The sequence below is a fragment of the Nicotiana sylvestris genome, chromosome 12, assembly GCF_000393655.2.
Source record: "Nicotiana sylvestris chromosome 12, ASM39365v2, whole genome shotgun sequence".
NCBI lineage: Eukaryota > Viridiplantae > Streptophyta > Magnoliopsida > Solanales > Solanaceae > Nicotiana > Nicotiana sylvestris.
In genome coordinates this window covers 55427988-55439708 of record NC_091068.1, presented here as the reverse complement: position 1 = coordinate 55439708, position 11721 = coordinate 55427988, and positions in this window count along the sequence as shown.

The following is an 11721-nucleotide window of genomic DNA, read 5'->3' as shown; positions in this document are numbered from 1 at the left end:
ATCCTTAAGCCTCAATTCATTTCGTTGGTTTGAAATCAAGAACATGAAAATAGAAGCTTCAAAAAAACGTTGGAACAAGCTTAAAGTTTAAATCCATTCTTTAGTTCAAAAAGGTTCAAAGCAGAACAAATTTGTCCAAGATTTCAAGGAATCCCAGTGTAAATTTTGCAGAAGCAGATTCGTTCAAATAATTCAAAGAACAGGTATGTTAAGGCTATCCCTTCTTTCTTTTGGCATGATCTATACGATACGAATGAAACGTGCAATTGCACAAATTCCATGAATGACTCTATTCATAGAAGTATTAGAAGTGCATATGTTCTTAAATTTCCATATGTCTTATTATTCCATCGTCTGTTCATGGGTTTCAGAAAATACGTAAAATAAGCTTATGATATTAATCAGAGGTATAATAGTCTTATGACGTACCAAGAGATTTTGTTATCGTATTTCATATGCATTTCATGCATTTATACATGTACATTGACCCATGACTCAGACGGCGTTATATACGCGTATATATGTATATGGGATATGGGAAAAGACTACGGCGTTATATACACATCACCACCTGATCAGCTGGTATATGATGATGATGTTGCCCACAGTGGCTGAAATATGATTCAAACGGCGTTATATACGCATATATGGGTATGTATTCAAATGGCGTTATATACGCATATATATGTATTCAAACGGCATTATATACGCGTATATATGTATATATATATATATATATATGTATATGGGATATGGGAATGGTTATGGCGTTATATACGCACCACCACCTGATCAGCTGGTATACGATGATGATTTTTCCCACAGTGGCCGATATTATATGATGGGATGCCCTTAGAGGCTGATGATGTTATGAACATGTACCTATGCACGACATGACATACATACGCATAAGCATGACGCTGAAAGTAATTTATGATTTACAAAGTTATTCAGACTTACAGGTTGAGTCATGTACTCCATATCTCTTTCATGTCTCTTATATATTTATTTATGTGCCTTACATACTCGGTAAATTATTTGTACTGACGTCCCTTTTGCCTGGGAACGCTGCGTTTCATGCCCGCAGGTCCAGATAGATAGGTCGAGAGCCCTCCACGTAGGCTATCAGCTCCGCGGAAGATGTTGGTGCACTCCATTTGCTTCGGAGTTGCATGTTTGGTTAGTATGATTTACACGTGTATTGTCTGGTATGGCGGGACTTTATCCCGACCTTTATGACATTTATGTACTCCTAGAGGCTTGTAGACATATGTCATATATGTGAAAGATTGTACGGCCTTGTCGGCCTATGTTTTGAGTTTATAAATGATTATGTTGGCCTATTTGGCCCGTATGTCACATGTATATAATGATGTAATAAGAAAGATATGTTACGTTGGTACTCGGTCGAGTAAGGTACCGGGTGCCCATCGCGGCCCATCGGTTTGGGTCATGACAAAAGTGGTATCAGAGCCGTTCTATCCTATGGAGTCTACAAGCCGTGTCTAGTAGAGTCTTGTTTATAGGTGTGTCGTGCACCACACTTATAAGCAGGAGGCTATAGAGCATTTAGGATTGTCACTCTTTCTTCTTACTCTAGATCGTGTGGTAGAGCTCACTTATAAGAATTCAAGTTCCGAGCTTCTATTTTTATTCGTAATAAGACGAGGCCTACGTTCAGAAAGAAGAACAATAAAAGAGATAGTTGTGGAAGAGCAGAGTCAGAGGAATTGGATTCTTGTATGATGCCTACGATAAATAAATGTGAGGTCTTTAGCAGATCATGAGTGTGCTAAAAGGTGTAAGCCTCTTGATAAGGTACCTTAAGGAAAGAATATTTATCCACCTTTATGGTAAAAGACAATGCTTTTAAGAAGTAAAAGAAGCAAGAAGAAGAAGGGTATGAGGCGCCCAGTTAATGATGGTTATCAACGTTTATAATTGAGGCAGAGGAACATAAGCTTTTTGAGTTATATTTAATAGCAACAAGAGATATATACAATTGGTCGCTCCCATTCCAGATATGCCCTATGGGGTTTAATAGAAAGTAGTATAAGAAGATATGATGGATGAATTGTTTGCGTCAGTTGATATTTTCGAAGGATATGGCAAATTTGCTAATAGATCTCCTTGTGAGACACTCAGATGGTACACTTTAAAATAGTGCAGCCAGATATGAGTACTACAAAGACATGCACTATAAGTCTTGAAGGGATAAATATTACCTTAGTACCGCTCGCGTCCCTAATAAAGCGAGAATGTTAAGCAACTTGAAGAGCCACTGGATGGAGCAAAGGAAAGCTAAACGCGAAAGAATGTCGTATTGAAGTTTTCACAAGAAAAGAGATATGCAAAAATATTAGCAGAATAATGGGAAGAGAGATAAGGAAACATTATGAATAAGGTGTGATACATGGATGAAAACGGTAGAGTGTTACGAAACCTAAAGTCAAATGAAGAAAGGGACGAAAGGTTATGGGCCTTAAGACAACAAAAGAGTAGGCCATAAGCTTATATCCTCATTTCGAAAATATGGTCGTGACTCCAACGCCACTACCAGAGGGGAGAGTTAACCCCCAGAGTAACAAAGATCGGTATGGACTGGTAAATAAGATAAACTAAATATGAATTAGGGACTGAATGATTGGAAAGTACTCGGCATCATGGTAATTTCAGATTCTGTTCCGGCGGTAATAGAATGGACCACAGAAGAAGATTCATGATGAATTAAGAGAATGGTCATTCAGGGAGACGCTTCCCTAGAGCAAGCAATGCGAGCAAAGTTAAGCTTAAGAGATTGTATGTGCTAGTTATGCTAAGTGTCATCCTTGCGAGTAAGGGAATTTGTCATCCTTGGTATAGAAGGATTGCCGCAAGGTGAGTAAGGATCATTGATGTTGAGAAACGACGCCAAAAACGAAGAGATAAAATATCTATAGGTAGATCCTCGTGGCTTCAGCTTTTAGTACACCCCTAAAGGGAGGAATATGGAGTGATGCGACATTATGTCAGAATTAAGTGGTTCTAGTGACTATGGAATGATAAAAGAAGAGTGCGATAAGAATGAGAAAGGGATGAGATTTTACTTATTCAAATGTTACAAATATGCTATGATTCCAGAACATTATGTAAACACGACACCAAAAAAAGAAAGTAAGGGTTCCGGCCCGGGATGTTTTTGATAAATAAGGAGTCAGTGCGAGACGTAAGTTAAGACAAAGGAAATAACCCAAGAAAGATTACGAGGAATATTGATATGAGAATGGACCAACAAGTAGTTAGTAATTAGTCAGGAAGATCCCAATTATGGCTAAACAGGAGGTTACAGACAAATCATCTGATCGTGTGAGTAAACATAGTAGAATCCAACATGAAGAGTTCAGCCTCGAAGAATATCATTATAATACTTGAGATATATTCAAACAAGAGTCGGGGTAGTTAAAGATACGTATGAATGTTATAAGGATAAAAGAAAGTGTCACTAGGAAGGCAGTCAAAATATCAGTTCAGAAGCAACCATACAAGCACAAGGACATGGAAGTAAGCAACTACAGATGATTATAGAAAAGTAAGGACATCAAAAAGGATCCGTAATAAGCTTACAGTTTTACAAGAGTCAAGGGTTCTCCCTAAGTACTATAACGAAAGACTAGCTGAGGAGATAAGAAAGAAGGCTTCAACCTAAGCACAACGACCTAAAGAGGAAATGGTTGTGTAACAACAATCTCGCAACAACATTGTAAGCATTCCAAAGGAAAGTGGCACCTACCGTGACTAATGAATGGGAAGTAAGAGTTAAAAGTAATATTCGAGATCATATGAGTTGTATAAAAAAAAAACTCTGGCAAGTGTGGGCACTAAGATAAGCTAATTATGGACGTAACGAGGCGGCAGAAAGACCAGAAAAAGTAATAGCTTACGTTGAAAGAAAGCTAAGATGGAACAAAAGAATTATTTGATCAATGATCCAGAGTTAGTACGTTATGGATACACAAGTTTTTGGAGCATTATCCAGGCAACATATTTGTTGACAATCATACAACCATATAAGAATCTGGTATAAGTTAAACGAAAGAATTAAGCTTAGGGCATAGACAAAGGATTGAATTATTAGAAGATTGCACCATGGATATCCCTCAATGCCTATGAAAGGCTAAAGTAATAACCAATACCATGATCCACAAATCGGAAGATAGCTTAAGCCTACGTAAAGGCTGATTAGAAGGAAGAGGAAACTAAAGAATTACATCACCTAAGTAAATCAGGAGTTTGATTATTGGACCTAGAAAAAATTATAGAAGTGTGCTTGAGAACATGACATGATCGCTCTTAATATTAGACGTTCAAGAGAAATAACACAACGACCATAATCTATAATGGCTCTACAAGGAAGTCGGTTAGAAGAAGTACCAGCCTCATAAGAAGTCAGTACGAAGCTCATACTAGATTGTGTATATACCATAGGTGCGAGTATTATAATAGAGCTTCAAGTTATGGACATGAATTACACCTAGGTGAAAGGGAGGTTATGAAAGAGATAGAAGATACGATACGAGAGTTTAAGGTAAGTAAGGTAAAGGTGAACAACGCACGAGATACCTAAAGGCAGAAGATCGTGAATAGTCCATACTTCAGATAGAAGGCTATAAGCACGAGGACTCAATATCTAGGAATAATAGCAGCGGTGTCAGTAGCATATCTTCCAGCCTATGGTCTAGGTATCGAAAAGCCTAATTATGAGAGTAAATGATAGTTAGAGACGATGTGATGTCTTGCTTGATGTTCCAAAACAACATAAGGAAATATATGGTGCAAGCAAGTTGAAGGAAGGCCGCGGATAGAATAAATAGATATGTATAAATCCCAAGCTAAAGTATAGTAGAGCGACAAAGTTTTAACGAAACATGAGTAAGGATGAGGAAAGGCAAGTGGAAGGGTGATGAGAATGGATTAGTCCTCAGGATTAGGCCCATGAAAATAAGGGAGCTAATGGCTTCTCTATGTTATAGTAAGCTCAGTATAGCCTGAATGGACTCAAAGGAGTTACTCTTCATAAGTAGCATTTAGAAAAGATGGAATGATGTCCTAATAGTAGAATAAAGGTGTAATTGTGGTAGATAAAGGGTGACATTTGGGCCTTCGATTGAGTAATGATTTGGAAAAAAAAGAAAAAGTAAAAGAAAAGGGATTCATGCATTGTACGGGATAAAAATACCTACGTAAGAGAATCACCTTGGGATGCTATAGAATACGGTTATTGTAGTACATTATCGCCACTAAGTGGATCTGGAAAATTACTTCGAATATTCCTTGATATAACGTAAGCCCTAGTGGCAAATTATTGCGTAAAAAGTTTCAAGTTATCAGTGGTATATTGTAGATCAATAATTAGGTAAATCAGCAATGGATGGACAAAAGTCACAAAGTATAAGATGAGATTAGGCTGTCATTCTAAAGATCAGTAGTAATGAGAAAGCATTAAAGGACTTAAATTTATATATATGGAATAAGCAATGAGAGTAAACTGAGATTTGGTAGCAGGCCTCAACAACGATAAATTAAAGTAAGAGTTATGGCAGTAAATTTATACGGATGGCTAAACGGACCTATGCGATGAGATAAATATTCGTGAATTCAACAAAGTACCGAGCAAAGAGTTTCAGTATACTCATAGATGCCCAATGGGACATCTTATCAAGCTCTACATATGAAGCCTAGAGATTAGGCACACTTACAAGGTCAAAATCGTACAGGCTGCATGATGAAAGGTAGCAACAATTACGAGATTGGAAGGATTCCGACTACAAGTTGTGGGGTGAGAAGGAGGCCTAACGGGGGAATACCCTGGACTTTGGACTTATTCATAGAACAATTGCATAGATGTCAAGGGAAGTTCTAAAGTATTCGGAAGATATAAGTTATGAAAATGATAAGAGCATTAGTCAACAATCGAGGACGAATGTTCCAAAGGGGGGAATGATGTTACGCCCCACAATTTTACGTCAATATTACGTCCCACAGTATTATATTACGACGATGGTGTTACCCTCTGTAGTATTAAGTTATGACAGCATTGTACCCTGTAGTATTGTACGTTGAATTTGTCATAAGGAAATTGACATCAGTCCAAAAAAAAGATTATTTGGGGGTTATAAAGATTATAAGTGATGAATAAATTCATGAAGGATAAAGAGGCACACGGATTAAAGAAAACGAGTTTCGTTGAAGTGGACAATTTGGAATAAAATACGGGTCGAGCGATAATTATGAACCAGTACCATGCAAGGTACCATATAACCACGGTAGTATAATATATATAAAAATTATATATGAAGTATTTTAAAAGTAAATAGAATTTTAAGTAATTTATGGTAATTTTTAAATTATGCAAGGAATTGATTAATTACCGGGTAACAGGACATTACCCAGATAACTAATAAATGGATAAAAATTAATATTCCACCCCACCCCACGTGGCAAGAAGACACAACATTGCAAATGACTAAGTAAGTCACTGTCGCCAGATGGCAATTTATGTATATGACTAAGACATAATTTGAATTTAAGTCTTAACAAATAAAGCTTGTGACTTAGTAGCAATTCATCAAAGAAATCACATTCTGTATTTGAACCAAAAACGTGAGAAACAAAAGTCATTTCATTTCGTCCAAAAAAAATCCTTAAGCCTCAATTCATTTCGCCGGTTTGAAATCAAGAACATGAAAATAGAAGCTTCAAAAAAACGTTGGAACAAGCTTAAAGTTTAAATCCATTCTTTAGTTCAAAAAGGTTCAAAGCAGAACAAATTCGTCCAAGATTTCATGGAATCCCAGTGTAAATTTTGCAGAAGCAGATTCGTTCAAATAATTCAAAGAACAGGTATGTTAAGGCTATCCCTTCTTTCTTTTGGCATGATCTATACGATACGAATGAAACGTGCAAATGTACAAATTCCATGAATGACTCTATTCATAGAAGTATTAGAAGTGCATATGTTCTTAAATTTCCATATGTCTTATTATTCCATCGTCTGTTCATGGGTTTCAGAAAATACGTAAAATGAGCTTATGATATTAATCAGAGGTATAATAGTCTTATGACGTACCAAGAGATTTTGTTATCGTATTTCATATGCATTTCATGCATTTATACATGTACATTGACCCATGACTCAGACAGCGTTATATACGCGTATATATGTATATGGGGTATGGGAAAAGGCTACGGCGTTATATACACATCACCACCTGATCAGCTGGTATATGATGATGATGTTGCCCACAGTGGCTGAAATATGATTCAAACGGCGTTATATACGCATATATGGGTATGTATTCAAATGGCGTTATATACGCATATATATGTATTCAAACGGTGTTATATACGCGTGTTATATACTCGTATATATATATATATATATATATATGTATATGTATATGGGATATGGGAATGGTTATGGCGTTATATACGCACCACCACCTGATCAGCTGGTATACGATGATGATTTTTCCCACAGTGGCGGATATTATATGATGGGATGCCCTTAGAGGCTGATGATGTTATGAACATGTACCTATGCACGACATGACATACATACGCATATGCATGACGCTGAAAGTAATTTATGATTTACAAAGTTATTCAGACTTACAGGTTGAGTCATGTACTCCATATCTCTTTCATGTCTCTTATATATTTATTTATGTGCCTTACATACTCGGTACATTATTTGTACTGACGTCCCTTTTGCCTGGGGACGCTGCGTTTCATGCCCGCAGGTCCAGATAGACAGGTCGAGAGCCCTCCAAGTAGGCTATCAGCTCCGTGGAAGATGTTGGTGCACTCCATTTGCTTCGGAGTTGCATGTTTGGTTAGTATGATTTACACGTGTATTGTCTGGTATGGCGGGATTTTATCCCGACCTTTATGACATTTATGTACTCTTAGAGGCTTGTAGACATATGTCATATACGTGAAAGATTGTACGGCCTTGTCGGCCTATGTTTTGAGTTTATAAATGATTATGTTGGCCTATTTGGCCCGTATGTCACATGTATATAATGATGTAATAAGAAAGATATGTTACGTTGGTACTCGGTCGAGTAAGGTACCGGGTGCCCATCGCGGCCCATCGGTTTGGGTCGTGACAACGACGAGGGCACTGCCTCCAAATATGGCCCATTTCTCCACACTCATAACAACTCAAGATATTCCATGATTCTCATACACCTATGAAGCATAACATGACCTTTCCTTTACTCGAGCCATCCTCGGTCTCAAATCTTTGTAAGCCATAACTGATTCTCCGAAATGCCTCAAATTGGAACCAACATAGCACATAACCGTACAATCAACTTATCAATAGCAGACTCCCCCACTTGGCTTGAAGCCATAGATCAAAACACACTCAATAACTCATAACGCATATACTTTATTGCTACTATAATACCATAGTGAGATTAAACTCAATCCTTCATAAGCTCGTGGAACATAGACCACCTGGTACTTTATATCTTCTGCAAATCTCGCATTCACTCTCGTAGTAGTCAAGCCTACTCTCTTGAGCAACCCAAATGTAAATTGTAAAACATATATTTCCCTGGTAACATAGATCTTCCAATAAATGACACAAGGGATTACGCAAACTTCAAGACAATCCGCAGGAGATAACCCCATCTACTTTGCCTCAAACTAACATTTCTGTATACCTTCCACTGTCATAAATATTACGCAGTCACTTAAACTTCCTGAGTCTGAACTTAGACCGCAACATGAAATTTACTACTCCCAACTAGGAAACATGGAAAGATTCTTCACACACCCATAACTTGGGGCAATACCTCAAATTAGGATGGAAATCAAGCACCTAATAGTTCTTCTATCCTCCAACAGACCCTTCTCGTCGCTTCCAAATTACATGAATACATCTCGTAGTCACATCACACTCATCACGTAACTATCTAGTCATCACCTCCCTTAATAGGGATATAACAGAACATATGGATCCAGAAACACGTGCTCACGAAATCAACAGCTCAGGGATCAAGCTATAGGCAAAGATCCAGCATCGAGTCCTCTAGACTAGCCCAACATCAACGCACAAAGATCACATCTCACCCCTCGATCAGCGAATCACAAGCCATCAATGCATATCTTATACAGAGCACTCATGTGTGCATATGAACGCGTGGAAGGAATTCAAAAAGTTACTTTTCAAGCTGAATCAGGGACGCACGATAAGAATTCAAGAATGTGAAGTTTTTCCTAAAGGTTCTATAGCCTCCCAAGGATAAGTAGAGACATCTCCGTAACGAACTGCGAGACTCTACTAAACCCGCTCATGACTCGTGAGACCTATGTAACCTAGGCTCTAATACCAACTTTTCATGACCCTAAACCCGGACCCAGTCGTGATGGAACCTCTCGTGAAGACAAGGCTAGCCAACACTACCCCTTTTAGTATTTAACAGTGAAGCATTAAGAAACAATCTAAGCACGATCAAATAAACCAAGGTTTAAGCAGTTAATAGCATAATACATGGAAAATAACCCAACACAGCCCGAAACTGGGGTGTCACTAGTCATGAGCATCTAATAACACGGAATTACTCCAAATCAAACTATAGAGTTTAATACAGAAAACTAAGAACATGAAGGAATAAGATAGGGAAGAGCTCCAGGTTGTGAACGCCAACAGGTACCTAGAGACTCCTTGGATCCTCCTGAGCCATAAATGATCAGCACTCGGAAGTGGGACCAGATACGCTTGAATCTACACGTATGGTGCAGGGAGTAAAGTCAGTACTCCTACTCAGTGAGTAATAATCATAAATAAAGACTGAATGCAGGAAATCACGTAAGGCACAAAGCATGCTATAATGAAGCAGTAAAACCATTAAAAATAGTAAAACCAGGGAAAGACAGTTAAAAAATCCTTTAACTCAAATTTAACTTCCTGAAAAGCCTTTTTCAACAAGTAAGCAGGTAATTGGTAGTCAATTATGAAAAATAAACACATAAAAGTTTGCCCCTCGACCACAGTATCAACAAATCCGCCCCTCGGGCAACATCTTAGAACAATACCAGCACCTCGGGCTCAATCTCACATCACAATGGGTACTCACACTCACTGGGAGTGTGCAAACTCTTGGAGGGCCCCCTTACGACCCAAGTGCAATATCAATCCATCTCGTGGCATCATCACTAGGCTCTCGGTATCATATCAATCAAGCCACCTCGTGGCGTACATATCTCAGGCCCTTGGCCTCATACTCAGTGTCAAATGTTTCCTCACAACATAGGCCCTCGGCCTTACTCAGTCAAAATCCTCACAAGCCCCTCGGGCAATAGTAAAACAGTGATTCTCAGCCCAATTATCATTTAAAAGATCATTTAAGTATTTAAAACATAGTAAACATGGCTGAGTACGAAAATAGTGAAATATATCAGGATTGAGTTCAAGTATAAAGTCAAAACAGTGATGAAATTTCAATAAAAGCCCCCGAAGGGTTGAAATAGTTAGCACGAAGCCCAAATATGGCATTCAGCCCAAATAATGATGATAACAAATAGATTTCAGTTAAATACGCGATAAAATATTCAATCGGGATGGACTAAGTCACAATCCCCAATAATGCACGACCCCACGCTCGTCATTTAGCGTGTGCATCACTTCAATATAGTACAAAGATGTGCAATCCAAGGTTTCATACCTTCAGAACATCATTTACAACATTACACACCTCGAACCGGTCAAATCTCTAGCTCGCGGTGCCTTTGCCCCTCGAATCGGCCTCCAATCGTGTCGAATCTATCCAAAATCAGAACCATGACATCAAAATATGCTAAGGGAACAAAGCCCAAGCGAAAATAATCAATATATGACACAAATCCCAAAATTACCAAAACCCAACCCCTAGGCCTACGTCTCGGAATTCGATAAGTTTTACATCAATAAATTCCTTATCTCCCCACGTACATATCAAAAATTCTAAAATCCGACCTCAAATGGTCCTTCAAATCCTCAATCAATGGTCTAAATTTCCAAGTCCTAGTTCTTTAATTTTTGGCTTAATTTCCATGATTATTTAGGTGGAATTCACATTAGAATCGAGTTTTAAGTCCAAGAATCTTACCTCCAAGTGATCCCCCTTGAATCCCTCTTCAATACCCTTCAAAAATCTCCAAAAACGATGAACAATGGAAGAAATAAACCCCACATTTGCGGACAAGACGGGTGTTTAAACCTTCTGCCCAGGCCTAAGTTACTTCATCGCGATCGCGGGACATCCTTCGCGATCGCGAAGCACAAATTCTCTGCTCCCAAAATTAACCCTATGTGAACGCATAAAATCCCATGAGAATGCGATGCTCAGGCATCTAACACTATGCTATCGCGGACTGGCTACAATGTTCGCAATGAACAACTTCAAGCCAAGACCCCTGGTCTACTTAACTCTACGCGAACGCGACCCACTCCACGCGTTCGCGATCAACAATGCCTTCACCTTATACGATCACATCCCCAGCTTCGAGAATGCATTGAGCAAATTGGACTTCCCCCACAACAGTTCTACGCGATCGCGAGACCCCCTACACGATCGCGAAGAGTAAATACTCAACAATAGCTGAACTCCAAAATCTGCAACTCTCCAAGGCATGAAATGGTCTGATTGACTATCCGAAACTCACCCGAGGCCCCCAGGACTCAACTAAAGGCAC